We start from the raw sequence: 16,231 nt of genomic DNA, 5'->3' as shown, positions 1-16,231 counted from the left end.
AACGCTGGCTGTCCTCCGATTTTGTCAATCCAATAGCTTTTTTTTTCTTAGTGTGTGGACGCGCCGCGCGCGACGAATTCGAACGGCCGTGAAAAATCGCGAATTCGGTAGCTTGCACTAGTGCGCACTGAGTGCGCCTTAAGGCTTGTTTACAGTGCATTTTTATATTTAAGATCGTGTCTTAAATACATATTTAAAAACATTTTAACTAATAAAATGATTCGTACGGATGTTGTATATATCATATTATTGGTTAAAAATATTTGAGCATTTATTTAAGACAATCTTTAATCATAATAACATACTATGAACAAGCCTTAGTGCGCACACCGTGCGCACTAGCGCAAGCAACCGAATTCACTATAAGAAATGCCCCTTCGGAGAGCGTGCATTTTTGTAAAATATTCTATGCGCACCGCCGTAACCGCTTCTCGTATTACGGCGTGCGCGTTCAGACCAGAAGTCGGATACAGGTTCCCGGTGCCAGCCTCGCGACGCCGGCAGCTTCGAAACTATTGTACGGAGAAGAAGCGAGGGGGAGGTCGAAACTCTCTCCGTCTCCCTTGTGCGCCAGACGTCCTGGAACCTCCTCCCATCCGCGTTACCTCTATGACGTTAAAACGCAGCAGTAAACGGCTGCGAAGCTCACTGTCGGGGCGAACCGAGTAAAAGAATCAGGAGCGAGCGGCGTGCTTCTCTCGCGATCATAAAGTCGACCACGTCTCTCTCCACCGTGTTTAATGCCGTGCATTTCATTTATGCGGAAGCGTGTCGCGCAGCGCGTCACCCAGGCGACGGTATTACGTGGAAAATGCGTCAGAAATACGTCCGATTCGCGACGAACCGTTTGTCGACGTATCGTCGATGACAAGGGTGCAATTTACACGCTCGATGGCGCACATGCACGTCTCGTTATTTGGATACGAGCGATTATTATTGCGTTCTGTTAACAGGACTTTCGATAGTTTGATCGGTTGGCAATACTTTAATACGACAAAACACTGACTTTTTTCCGCAAAGTCTATTACGTCGTATTGATTGCTCAGAATTACAAGTACTTCTGTAATAAAAGTGTATGAAGAGTTAATTGCGGCATTACTCGATATGATGGAAACGATAAGAAATCTCAAAGTTGACTCAAAACTGTCAGTCAGAGTAAATGTTTGCACGAAAAGTTCCGTAGCTTGAATATACCAAACGTGTGTTTGCTCTGGTCAGGAAAATCGCAAAAAACATCGATGTATCTTTACAACTAAATTTGAAAGTTTCAAGATGTATGACAAGTTTGCAGAAGGATTTTTGTAGATATACACACATGGCTGTATTTTCTGCTAAATATATGGCGCAAGAGCATATATTTTCTATAAGATCTACATGTACAAGAAATACGACAAGAGTAGCGTGATTGTATCAGTGCTCTTTTTTGACACATGACGTTTTGACGATCGTCCTTACGTTATCGACATTTCTGGAGTTCGTCGCCCACTCTGGCATCCCCTTTAAGACGATCACACCCTGGTCGGTGATGCATCGCGCGCGAAACGACATCGCGGCAAGAGTGTGACGTATTGGACGGCGATTGCGGCGCCGTAAAAACTACGTGATTCAAAGATACTTAATCTTATCGACAGTCGTACGGCTCGGTTTAGTTGCCTTTTTACGAACTTCGCCGTTTCCACGTTATTGCTGGAAATCCATTTATATCGCGCATAAATATCCAATGAGCCAAAGCTCCCTTTGCCATAATATCAATACCTCGGAATGACCTATATCTTCCTGTAATGTGGAAGTGAAAGAGCAAATGTCCTGTATCCTTGTACACGTTACATTTCCTTGCCTCTCTTTTCTTCCTACTCTTCTCCGCCACTGCTTTCAGATCGGTAAAATGTTGTCCGTAGCCGCTCCAAAATATTGATGTATATATCGCGGAAAGTAATAACACGGAATGTATGCCCTCGTATCACCGAAAACTCGAATCATCTTTCTATTATCAAAATTGCGGGTTTTATAACATAACGAACGAACGCACGATGTAAAAGAACGTTCAAGTAATTACAATAATTTTGTAGTATGCATATTTTTTAGAATAATTTCTGTTTAATTGTAATTAAATTATTCTTGTATTATATTAATGTGCCAAGATGTCTTTGAGATGACTTTGAGATCGAAGTGACAGCCCATGAAGTATTGATTTTTTTATTGTACTCTCATCTGATAGATAAGAATGCAATAAAGATATGGGTATGTATACGCTTTGGATATTTATGCGCGATATAAATGGATTTTCAGCAATAACGTAGATTACCCTCTATTGATGGATCGTCTTGGATTAATGGGATGCTGAATATTGACACAATACAGTTTTCATAGTTTGCACAGTTTTCCCACTTGGTAAAATCGCAAATTTATGCAGAATAAAAGTGTCAACATACGGTGGAATATTTCATGCTATCAAAACCAAAAAAAGTATTTTTAACAAATAACAAATTTATTAATTTTTATAAACTTTTACGTAATTTCAGATTCTCCGTCACTTATTAACATTCTCTGTATAAGTGTATTCACTCTGTATAAGTGTTTGCAATTTTACACAACCAAGTAAAAAAGCAATGCGTTATATCGGTATCCTGTCAGCTCTACAAACTATCAGTTGACATGCAGTTGGATTTGTGTACTCGCGACTGCATCGGGTCTTTCGATCTGTATGCACAAATGAATACCTTATACACAGAAGCGGCTGGTGTTTATGGTAAAACGGATCGGAGCGCCGCTTCTCGATTAGATGAGAGCGCGAAAAATCGCTTCTCATGAATCACGAGGTCCGAGAGACGGGAGGACAGGGGGAGGGAGAGAGGAGGAAGGGAATAGTCGGGAACAGGGCGCGGCGCGTTCGTCGTCGCCATAAAGTCAACCCGTCGCTGCGTCCCGTAGCTGCAATCAGTGTATCATTCCACTGCTGCAAAATTATACCGTCCACTTTGTTTGCTTTCTCGCTTTATACCGCGAATGTAAAACGCCCGGGGCAAGTGTTGCGCGAGGATGCTACACGTATGTGCGTGTTTGCGGCCAGACAAACACACTCATTCGCCATGCACGAGCTGAAAATCAACACCACTAGCGCGTGCACCGATGCGCCGTTTCATCCGAGCGTATCCATCCATCTGTTGTCGGTTGCTTGTCTACCACCCTGTATGATTACGCGCACGGTCGTTAAAGTGTTGTCGACCGGACGACAACCGTCGGCTCGCTCGCGTCCGCGCGTCCTTCGCACCAAGCAATGCTTGTATTCACCGCCATATAATATCGGACGCAGCAAGATTTCTTCAATCTCTCATCTTAAGAGATCTAGAGGAAGAGAACTAGATGTTTGGATGCGGATATTTCTCTCTCTTTCTACTCTCTGTTCATTGATGGAATTTTTTCTAAGACGAAGGGGAACAGTGTATATCGTAGGGAAGACTGAGGCCAGTTGGTTATCAGAGTAAGTTAGCAAAACCGATTTTTAACACGAAAATTAATATTTTTTTTCAATTATTTCCCTTGCTACTTAAATCTTATATTCTTACTGTTGCAAAAAGCAAATTGAATTAGAATAATATAATTTTAAGTATGGCCTCGTATAGCCCTCTGGCTCCTTGAACCGCTTCTACCCACATACCGTCTTGTCTCTTTCTACGCCTGTCAAGACAGTTTCGGTCCCATGCTCCGTCCAATACTATATGTCGATACTCGTAGCGATATCGCCGCCGTCGAGAAAGAATGAGCTATTCGACTCCAAAACGCGCCAATTTCCTTCACCGTGAATGATCGCATAAGACGCCGCTTTAATGTCCCAAGTTTTGCTGCAATAAAGGCCGCTAAGTTACGAGTTTCTCGTGGCAGCAATAGTAAGAGTTTCATACGACTATAGGTATCCGTTCACGCGTTCATGTGTATACGTGTGAGCGTGTAGATGTTGAATGAAACCGACATTGTAATATTAGACTTTAGCGCTGATGCAAAAGGGTGATCTCGCGGGCGTAAACGTATGCGGCATTTAATGTTATTTCAGTCGAAGTGGCATTCACTCAGCAGATTGCTGCTAAGAATACCAAGCAATATTCCTGCACTCTTCTATTGTACGGTGCCCTTTAGCTATGAATATAGATTGCTTAACAAACCTCGAGAAAAAAGCTGGTTCTTCTTCGCTCTTGCAAGCTCAATTCGCAACTAGCTTTTTACTTGTCGCTTTCTTTCTCTCCCGTGCTTCGATTTTTTCGTATTCGCGATGTACATTCGTTGCTGAACGTCTTCATAATGTTTTATATCTCGATTTTAGACGTTTCCTTGCTGTTGTGACGTCGGATGTTCTATATATTGTCACTTGGCTTTTTCTCATAATCGATTACTGCGCAAACGCGTAACATCAGTAACATCTTCCAATTGTGACAATTTGAAGCGCTGAAATTTTATTGGAAAAATGTGTGCAAACCGTTTTACAACTGAGCATACATTCGTCTGCCAAACAGGTTCGAACACGTTTTTGTTCCATGAAACTAGGAGCACATCAAATGCTCACGACTGCGAGCCACCACTCACGAGTCTCCGCGGTAATCTGTTATGACAGGAGGCAAAGTGACAATATATGAGATACTCGATGTCACGTAAACTGCATTGGAGAATTCAGGAGAGGCGTGAGCATCTTCACTCTATTTTTATCTATGATAGAAATATGATCCATCATGCACTTTGGTTCCTGTTGTAAGCAATTATTATGCAAACCCGTGAGCGTTTGCACGCAATTGTGACTATTCAATACGCTCTTAATTCCGTGGGAAAAAGTGTGTTCAAGCCGTTTCGCAAAGAGTTTTTTACGCTGGAAACGTTGAATCTCATATAAATTGAAAGTCTCTTCTCTTCTAAGCATGACATATTTATCGTCTAGGAAGTAGCTGCTGAAGTATTTTTAATTATTGAGGCATGTGCAACCTGTTGTGTCGACGACGAAGGAATACTTTAAAGGATAAATCGATCAGACTTGACCTAGGGCGAGCCCTCTTGGATAAAGGGCACGCCCACACTATTCCGGCTCACTTCATATTTAAGCGTCAAAACATTTTTCCACCCTAGTCTCTCACACTAACTCCAACTGCGTCGGATATACACACGCTTCATCATACGCTGTTGAGTGCGTGCGCACTCATATCTATTTGGCGTTTTCGCGATATACTAGATTAAAGTTACCTTTGCGGAACGGAATATCGCGCGACAGTCAACACGAATCGTCATCTCGCGCTCGTTTAAAATGAATAACGACAGGCAGGCAGGCAGCAGGGCAGAACAGGGCGGCGCGTAACTCAGTTTCCGACATTTATCCGGCCACCGCCAAGTATCTGTTATTTTAATGAATACTGCGGAAGTATGTGTTTGTACACCTTTAACGAGGCATACGTGAATAAATCCTAGTAAAACCGACTCTCGCACGCAAGACTCATCCGCCCCATACACCTATTTCGGAGTACTCTGCGAGCACTGTCGATATATATTCGAATATAATCAACACTCTCTCTCTCTTTCAGATATATACATTGCAAGGAAGCGTGTTTCTCCTCTTTTCACGGCATCTTTTTCATTTGTTCGCTGCCAGCGCCCTTTTATTTATTATTACGTGTTAGCACTGTACTGATTCCAGTTTTAATCACGCTACCCTTTTCCTGTGTAATTACATTGTAGTTTACGGCGAAATATTTTCTCGGTCCTAATATGAGACACCACCTCTTTTTCTAAATCTCGAAATGTTTAAGTTTATTGTGGACAAATATGTGTTATATCTAGCAACTGGTCTACTTCAATATTTGTAAAGAGTATACTCTTAAACTGATTGGATTATTCACACTTTTCTAAAAATTTTTAAAATTTACACTGTTTTGAAAAAAGGGCTTAAATAGGGCTTTCTTACAAGTAAACCTACCCAAAAGGTACACTCCGATTTCTTTTCAATTTGACACAAATGTAAAAATACTAAAAATATTTAGATCATATTTTTTCATTTTGACCCACTTTGAGTTTCACAGGCAGTTTATAGCTTTTTAATTTCTCACTCCTATCATCAGATGCAACAAAATTGCATAAAAAATAAAATTGAATACAAGATATAGGCTTGGTTTTAGGTTTGGTTTTTGGTTTGTTGGTTACGAATATGAAATCAAATATGTTATTTGTATAAATAATAAAATGTTTAAACAAACCATGTAAAAAGAATTTGAAAAAAAAAATATTTATACAAATAATTTTTTGATTTGGCCGAGATTTGAATCATTTTTGACATTGTTGCATTTGTTGATGATAGGAGTGAGAACATTAAAAAGCTATAAACTGCCTGTGAAACTCAAAGTAGGCCAAAATGAAAAAATATAACCTAAATATTTTTTGTACTCCTACATTTGTGCCAAATTAGAAAGAAATCGGAGTGTAACTTTTGAGTAGATTTACTTGTTAGTAACATAGAATTTAAGATAAAAAAAAACACATTTTAATTTATTCCTTACAATATTCATTGACAAAAGTCGCATACATAATCATCTTGCCATCTTATGCCCCTGCACAATCATTGTGCACCCACAAAGAGTACATTAAATTGTGTACCCACAATTTTTCCCTTATAACATCAGAAAATTTGTTGTCACAAAAAACGACAACTGGCATCACTATTTCCTTCAAATCTTCTTTTTCTGACTGACAAGTCACTATTATTGTCATCTACTAGTTATTAGAACTCGTTATTAAAACCATTTGCAGTAATCTGTATTCGCAACATCACATCATGGATGCCATTTGAGGTTATAACACAATGAATTTTCAACTAAACTAATAATGCCTTTTAATACACCCACCCTTGTACTCTTAATAATTCAGAAGCAATTACATCAATAATATCCATGTTCCTAAATAAAAAATAGGATACACATATCTGCGTAACTGACCAAATATAAAAAAAAAACAAAAACTTTTGTATAATTACTAAACCGACTCGAAAACAATAATGCAACTAAACTTTGTCACATACTACGTCCTGGAAAAAGAATTACTTAAATGCTTCTCAGTAGTGTGTAGTACTATGCAAAGCCAAGATACTGGTAGCTCGCATTTGGTCCATATTTGGATCTTTGTTATCCTTCTGCAGTTGAGGTCCAACAAACGCGAACGGCTTTTATTGACCTCCTCTCTCTCCTCTCATTTGATTAACGAGATTTTTATTAGATCCGACACAGCAGAACAAATTCGCGGCTCGCGGGTGCAAGTCTAACTTGTTGCGAAAGCGCGCCAGCATCGCTCATATGAGTCGTACATTAATCCTTTTCAAAGTGAAAGGGACGATGTCACGTGCAGAGTTTCGTACGATGACGAACCGTTTCTCCCGAAATATAGCATTCCCATTGATCAGACAGCGTTCACTTAGTAGAATTCGGTTCGCCGTCTTCGCATAGAGGAGGGTGGCATTGTCTGGCTGAGGACCGTACGTCACTAATGGGGGTACGCGCGACCCCAGATACCCCGGCTGCATGACAAATGCACTAATCGGCCTTCAGTATAGAATCGTTATGCCCGCGCAAAGCTATGAGTGATTACTTTGACCCGACGGCGGCGTTGCTTCGATGAATATTGAATGAAAGGACGATTACATATTCCGGAGACGTTGCCGTAATTTTACAGTGACGAGAGAAAGTAAGAACCCGAGTCGGAGAGGCCGGCTGAATTTTCAGACGCGCTTGATGCACGCCGCAATTGAAATGCGAAACAAGTATATCGCCGTTTCCACGACGCGATTAAATCTGAAAAGTCTGGATAACGTGAGATCTCATTATCGACAGACAGATATTCGGATTGATCGTGCGCATGTCTTGATGGTCTTAAGAAGAAATAACAAATGTAGGATTTTCTACCTAAACTTATCTCGAATTGAGTCGACTGGTGTCCGTGAATTCTTCTGTCATGTGCAGAACTCATTAAACTCATCGCGCGACATAAATCTCGCAAAAATCGGAAACTTATTCCGCTGAAATTGCAAGTTTGTTGAAGACCATTAAACGTTAACAACTATCACGTCTACGCGCGCATACCAGTCTATCCTGAATCTATTAAAATTAAAGTTCTGCAAACTCAGATTCTGCGAACTTGCGAAAATAAGTTTTCCCTTACACATTAACTTATTGTATTAAACATTATATTCCCAATATTCACAATATATTTAGATATAATACGCGCAATTTAATTAAGAATATGTATTAGAAACGAGCTTTCCTTTCAAATAAATAAAAGTAAAAATATGCGGATAAAATTTTATTAAGTAACGCGACTGCTCTTTTTATTAATTCTATATCGAATATATTTTGCACATTAGTTGGCCCTTTACACGATCTCCTCCCGCGCTAATATATTCTCGTCACGTTAAAAATTCAACGGAATTTTCTTGTCTGCAAAATGTAAGGTAACCAGACGTCTCGATTTTTTCGGGACAGTTCCGATTTTTCACCCTTTGTCCCGAATTTTTTCGAGTGCTATTCGGGACATCGATTTGTCATTATTTTCAATGATTGTCAAATAATTTTCGGATCTTTTTATTTCCCTCCGCCCGTCCTCCGCTTCACATATTTATGAAGTGTCCCGAATTCAGGGCTGGGAAATCTGGTCACCTTAGCAAAATGCTATTTTTCTTCATATAAACCTCGTTTCCCTCTCAAAAGACTGGTATATCGCACGTATCAGTTTGCGAATGAAATGTAAGCGTGATTAGGTAACGTGGCTGCGCCAATATGGAATCGAAAACGTACCAAGACCGGTAACGCCGTGATACGTGTAATGAAATATGGTTATTGATACAAATTGCCGCGGATACGTTTTAGTACATATTTGTCATGCAGAGAAAATTATTGCGACGCCGATATTATTGGTCTACTAAATCACTGTTGAAGGGAGAAGAGAAGGGTAGAGGGGGAGACGGGGACGCGAATGGCAGCGGTGGTAGAGCAGATAAGTTTATCCGACGCAATTGCGATATGGGAACACCGATCGTAAAATCCGAGGTGTGAGGATAGTAAAATCCTTCGGCTTAAATCGAATGAGAAAATATGCCGCGGCGGCGAAGTAGCTTTCGAAAAAGTTTCGGTTCCAGTAATACGCCAAAGTTTCGAGGAGATGTCCAACGACTTTTTCGAAAATATCCACGCAACTTGGACTTATGCCGCGCGCGTAAAGACTTTCAGTCGTTAGGTGAACGTATAAAAGTAGGGAAGATCGGGGCACGTTCGCAATAGCTTCGCTAAACGGCAACCGTTATGGTAACCATTATGATTTTCTTTAACCAGTTTTGATAGAAATAATTTTTCATTATTATAATCGAATATTCAACGCTAGTTATGCCTATATATAACTAGCTAATATATAACAAATGTATCAATTGGAGAATTGACGCAACGCATAAGACGGACGGCTCATAATCCAGAGATCTCACATTCGAATCTCACTAAAATAATGTATTTTTTTTTAAGATATTTCTTTCCAATATTATAATATAGAAATAATTAAATAGTTAATTTCTCTCTCAAATATATATATATACATATATATATATATATAAAATAAGTTATATACAACACCTCAAAGCACCCAACATCTTTCATTTTATTTAACATTTAATTTTTTAAGTAGAATCATAAAAAAATTAATACTTTTTGAGATATTTTACATTTTATCTCGATACTTTTTAGCATAAAATATGAGATATCTCGCAAAGTATACACTTTCCGATTATTATTTCTTTGAAGCACTATATATTCAAAAACTTCATGTCTCTTTCTATACTGTACGTTGTTAAAGACAAAAATGTTAGTCGCGATCGGCGAAAGAATGCGAAAAAACTACTTTGCATAATAAACAAGATTTGTCAGCGATTACAAGATGACTACGACAAACGAGGGAATTACGACACAAAATGTATCGATCACCATTGCCCGTCGTTTAAGACATTCGACATTAATCTTGCTTAGCAAGCCTGATACTACTTTCCCCATTAAAAGAGGGTGGAGACATCCAATCTTGACTGATTTTTATCCGCGGGACAAAGGAAGGGAAACGAACAGGAATTGCTTCGTCGGAGCCGAACGATGACAAATGTCAGTCCTCGGGAAAGGATGGAGAACTCGTTAACCAGTCGGCTGATGACTCTCCGTAGTATCACTATTATCAGGAGCATTCGAGTTAACTGCGTTCAAGCGTTCTAGGTGCCGACCTACTCCGCACACAAACATAACTACTTCCTCCCCTCCTTTTGTTCCCGCGGCATTTCCGCTACCCTGTCTCCGCCCACACTTCCATCAATCATTTCAGTTTTGCGCAAGATTCGTCCATTATTCGAATCTCTGTCCCTCGTCTTCTTCCTCCACCTTCCGTTCATTCTGACGCTTCCCGCCATCCCGTATAAAATCGAATCTTCGACAGCCCCCGAGCTCATACAGTTTCAAACGACATGGCAGGAGGGAAGCTACGTTTCACGTTTTATTTTTTGCTTGTGCAAAATGCCTTCCTCCACGAGAGGCTGCACCTATCTCGCTGTACATATTTCGCGGAGTATTTCTTACGGGGCGTCTGCATAATGAACGCAACGTGATTAATCTGCACGCCCCAATCGCGGGAGAAGAGGAAAGGAAAGTATACCGTGTACGTACAAAATACTGAGTGATGAGTCGACGTTGGTATAATTAGTCGGCAGCTGCAGATAAGGACGAACGCGAGCGGAGTAATCGCTAATATTGTCAAATGTGATGAATTACACAGGCGAGCTTTCGAGCGCTGAAGCAGCATTCAAAGAACGACGTATGCTCTGGCGCAACGCCGACGGCAATGCATTAAAGTTACAGTAATTTGACGCAGCGGAGATTATTTCGTGGGTATTATTACGAAACGCGCGCGGACTGACATTCTTCCTTTTGTGGGCGCGATTACCCGCAGCGGTGCCGCACACGTACGCCAACCGCAAAGAGTTGGAAATTTTATCGCAGTTTGCCAGACCGCGCGGTAACTGTAAAAAAATATCGCATCAATATTCTCACGCATGAAGGAGAGGGCAGGCCCGCAAAAATACGCTCTTGGCGCGGAAGTCAATATTCGTTACCTTATCCGTAATTAGAAATTAGTTTTCTCGATTTTATTTTACGCCGAGCACATATTTAAAACGCAGCGTGGTTCATCAACTTTCAGACTTGATTGAAATCTGCGGCCGATTTATGGATCTCCGAGTATGCCAAACACTATAGGATTTCAAACACTCTTTGTACACTTTAATTATTGGTGGATACCGTGAAGCTATGATTTATGATTATTGTATTATTAAAATTGAACAGTTGTTGAGATAGTTATATCGCTAAATATCGTATTGAGTGGCGCATCAAGGGAATCACTCAAATTTACCATTTATCGGACAAAATTACGTTTCTATACATTTATTCCATTATTCAAGCATCTCTGTTGATTTGAAACAAAATTGAGATATATATATATATATATATATTCACAATATTACAAGTGAAAAAGAAATATTATTTTTTTCATTTTTCTAATGAGTGCTTCATTTTATGCATTAATTTATCTAATAGAGATGTACAGATATCAAGAAGATACGCTAATTTTTTAACATCTGTATATGTGTTTCGAGTATTACTATAAATTATGATCTTCCCATTATTGTAATTTTAAGACAAAATAGTCGATAATTCGGAAATTGTTGCATAATGTTTGCATATTAGCTTTTAATGCACATAAGTTTTTCATCAAAATCTCGCATGTAGAGAGAGAGAGAGAGAGAGAGAGAGAGAGAGAGAGAGAGAGAGTTTGGAAGATATCGAGAATAAAATTAAAAATAGCACGTTAACCTCAGAAAACATGTAGAAAAAGTGTCAACTTTAGTTACTAATATCTCAGCTCTCGAATAGTCAATCCTTACACGAGCAGTTAGATCATACTTCGCTGTGTATGCAGCGCATACAAGTTTCTTATTATGAAATCTTGCAATCGACAGATCGACATTCTGCAGTAATCGACTACCTTTTCATTTTAAATGCGCTATTTATATTTTGAGAACTAAAATGTGCAATTAAAAAATTCGTAGTTTCTAGCAAAATACTATGTTTCTCAGCAAGATAGATCTTACTAATAGTCAATTTCTGCACTACTAGAAACACCGTGAAATTGACGAGAATTTATATGAAAAAAAGAAAAGCTAAAAAATTCGTGTAGAATTTAAACGTGCTGAGTGAACTGATTGACGCAATTGACATCGACACGAATCGACGTGCATAAAATGCAGTTTGCAAAACTCGAGGAACATCGATATCAACCGATATCCATGAAATTTAACGTTTTCGAAAATGACCAATTATGAGATTTGCATAAATAACGAGTGAAAAGGAAGAATAATAACATTTCGGCGCGCGTCGCATACACTACCGCACACTATTATTTCCCCGCAGATTTTGAATTACGCACCATTACCGCCATCGATCTGTCTCCTATTTACTGATGATATTCCACAGTGATCGCGTGTACTCACATTCGGCCATACAATAACCTTTAATAACGATAATGACTTTTCTTCGCAAAAATATGCGACTGCAACGTGCGATAAATTAATCGATACCTCCTATTTGCCGTTCCGTTATACGCGGTAGTTTTGTTTACGTGTAACAATGTATCGAGTTAATGATCGAGCTAAAAGCGACCTCTTGAAAAACGCACGACGTAAATAGGCAATATCGGAGACTGCCGTCCGTTTAATTTAGCCCTCACGTTTATTTCAATGAGCCTTCACTCTCCGGAGCTCTAGGTAATGAGAAAGCAGTAAAGACAGATTAAGAGATCCCCAAACTCTTCCCGAGCCAACATTCTTTTGTGACAAATCCATTAGGGACTTCGAAGAAATTGAGTTTGCGCCCGCGATTCATTATAATCTCATTTATAAATGAGAACTAACTGCCCGCCCAGAAAACTGTGACAGCCTTTTAATTATCGCGTTCTAACAATGCACGTCAAATAAATCACCTGGGATTTGTGTTTTGGGTCTTATCTCTAAAATGGCTTACCGTGGTTCTTTCGATCCCTACAATAAACCGAGCAAATTCTTCCTAACCGACATACGCGGAAAATTTGAAATTATATTTATTTTTGCAATGTTTCCTCTCTGTAAAGCCGGGCTACGTTAAAATTGTGAATTTAACTGTAAAAAATAGTAAAGAAACCTGCATAAAACACATGGGAAAATTGGTTTCAGTCAAATTGTCTAAAAATTGGATATGTGTAGTTTTTGGCCTTCTGATCACAAATTCCATGGATAAAATTCCATGGAACATGATTTTTTGCATCGATGAAAACCCATGCAACATGGAACATGGATAGATTTTTTTGAACAAGTATTCGAAAGCGGCAATATTAAATTCACGTCCGCAGAATATCTATTGATTAGTTTGACATTGCAGAAATATGTATGTTGGTGTGTATATGCGTGTATTATGTGTAACTTTACTGTTCTTCCTCACTTTTCGTTACCCAAGAATCTAATATTGCCGCTTTCGAACACTCATAGCAAAAAGATATGTTCGAAGGTTTTACTCATGAAATTTGTGATCAGGAGGTTAAAAACTACAATATATTCCATTTTTAGACAGTTTGATTGAAATCATTTTTCCCATGTTTTGTACGAGATCGTTTGATATAAAAGACATTTAAGCAATTACAACAATCTTGTAGCAAAAAGTCAAACGCATCTAATGTTTTTAAACGAATATGATAACTTCAATCATAATTCTATATGATCCAAGGTTGCAAAAGTTTTGTTGCAATTTTTACTACGATATTTTCCTCGTGCGGGAAATATCCGTAATTAATTGGTAAAGTATCTTTTTGAGAGATAATGAAAGCATAACGCAGCTCTATACTGAGAAAATAATGTTTATAACTGTAATCATATAAAGAAATAATTATTATAAATTATGATCAAGAAAACCGTTTTTTTATTAAATTCTATAACGTTAGTAATAATAACCTCATATGTATGTTACTATCATTTTCCTGTTGGAACAACCAAAAAATATAATTGAGATCGAAAATAACTATAATTTCAGTTAAATCAATCATTCATTTTTTTCAGTGTGAAACATTTTTTAATGTACGTACCCGAGGAACGCTTACGTACATAATTCCACGTTAACGTTATGCATGCTCACTTTACGACTGTGCGATGTTTTTTAAAATCTCAATCAATCAAATCAATTTTTATCTCAGCTCCCGACTTGCGAAACGCTTCCTAATCGATCCTAAGGCGGCGTTAAGGTCCTTGCATGTAGAAAAATCTTAACCGTAACCGTAAGGTCGTAAGAAAACTGACCAATCAGAGTTGATTATTCTCCTTGCGTTCGAGGAATTATCGACTGTGATTGGTCAGTTTCCTTACGACTTTATGGTTACGGTTAAAATTTTTCTACGTGCAAAAGCCTTTTCTGCAACTCCGCATGCATTTTTGCATTGACACGCGAGTCTATCACTCCATGCGGGAAATCAAAAAGTAAATTCCAATTTCGCCCCACTTGCGAAGAGTAAAGCTGGCATTTCTGTTACCTTACTCTCCCATCCGGCTTTCTGCTAAAGTTGGTCACCGTTAGACCAGAGTAAAGGTGATTTAAAACGTACCTCCAAACAAGTTGCGCGCTCCTCTTCCTTTTGAAGTGCACACGATCGAGGAAATGGCTGTCCACGTGGAACACCGAGCCGAGAAACAATGGCACGAAATCAAGCCGGGTGGGTGAGAACGCAACGAAAAGAGACGACCTTTCGGAGCACTCGCCGCGAAACATCCAACCACTTCCGGCACAGCTTGTACTCCTCGGCACTCTTGGATCTTACGGGAGCCGATCGATCGATTCCCGTGACGACGGCTACGATCGCGACGACCCTCGACACTCGAGTGTTTAATAGTCCCTCACGCGAAGACACGCCGTTACAGCGCGCGTGGAGAAAGGAAGGGGGGGGGGAGAGAGAGAGAGAGACACGATGGCGATTTATTAAAGGAATTCCGTTGCGCTTTCGCCGGGCGTGCAGCCGGCACTTTTATCCCCGTGCATATTTTATTTAGACCGCGCGACGTCGCGTGCGACTTTCCCTCACGACGGAGCAGCTGTCGCGTCGCCTCAATTTCGGCCTTAACTCACGGGAAAACTTGACGACGCGATGGGAAATTAATGGTACGCGTCGTCGCGGCTCTTCCCCGGCGACTGCCGCTGCTTTGCGCGAATGCCGGAAGGCGCGTAATCCTCGATATTGATAACGAGCAGTCCCAACGTTCGTTGACAATGTCAATATTGTTACGAGCGCTCGCGCGTCTCGCGTACCGTGATTTCACGACCATCCGTCGCGGCGGATAGAGAGCGCGAGCTTTTTTACTTTCAATTATACTTCCCAACCATTCTATACACACGCGCTCGCGTTTTTAATTCGAGACACACGGCACGCAACTCCCTCTCTCCCGTGTCTCGGGCGACTCGTTACACGAATCCTCTCCCTCGAGTCGTGTGCCGCTGACGTCAGTTATGCGATGCTATGATACAATCACTGCTTCATTTTCGCCACGCTCCTCGTCCAACCGCGCGTCTCCGCAGTGGCTCCTCTTCGCGTGTTCTCGCGTTTCGCACACTTCTCGCGAGATGACGGTAATCCGCGCGAACACCCCGGCGATCTAGCCTCGCGCACACTGCACTTCGATCCTTATTATTAAGATGCAACAAGACACACGAGTGTAGAGAACGGTCCGACGGAATGTCCGAGTGACGTAATGGCGCACTTGGCAAGCGGAAAACGCCCTCCCAGCGATCTCTTCGCGGTTTATTGTCGCCTCACAGCGCGCTCCGAAACGGACGATTCGCGCGGCGAATGGCCGATCAAATGGCCAGCCGGAGCTTTATCCTTATCCGAGTACTTCGCGCCGGCACTTGGCGAACGTATAATCGTTCTCACCAATACGCCTCGCGTCCCAGTCGCGTAAAGGAGCAGCGGCGCGACGTTACCGTTATCGCGCGGCAGTATTTTTTACAGTTCGCACGTTCTGAAAACGTCACCGTGCGCGTTTGCCAAGGAACGAACGACACTCGTACTTTTTCCTTCTCTCTCTCTCTCTCTCTCTCTCTCTCTCTCTCTCTCTCTCTCTCTCTCT

General features: G+C 40.5%; 1 protein-coding gene across 2 annotated transcripts in view; it reads right to left on the bottom strand.

The window, feature by feature from the left end:
- The window catches only part of LOC116844153 (basement membrane-specific heparan sulfate proteoglycan core protein-like), a 280,015-nt gene extending 263,805 nt beyond the window's left edge, over positions 1-16,210 (bottom strand). For both annotated transcript variants that reach the window (XM_032815346.1, XM_032815347.1), the window contains exon 1: positions 14,716-16,210. The gene's annotated coding sequence lies outside the window, so the exon portion shown is untranslated. The remainder of the gene's footprint in view (positions 1-14,715) is intronic.
- Between the last annotated feature and the right edge of the window lie 21 nt (positions 16,211-16,231).

The sequence above is a fragment of the Odontomachus brunneus genome, unplaced genomic scaffold (genome assembly GCF_010583005.1).
Source record: "Odontomachus brunneus isolate Ranch 3 - 2012 unplaced genomic scaffold, Obru_v1 Obru_scaffold_039, whole genome shotgun sequence".
Taxonomy (NCBI): Eukaryota; Metazoa; Arthropoda; class Insecta; order Hymenoptera; family Formicidae; genus Odontomachus; species Odontomachus brunneus.
The sequence above is the reverse complement of the archived record's forward strand: the minus strand, read 5'-3'. Positions and strand labels throughout refer to the sequence as shown.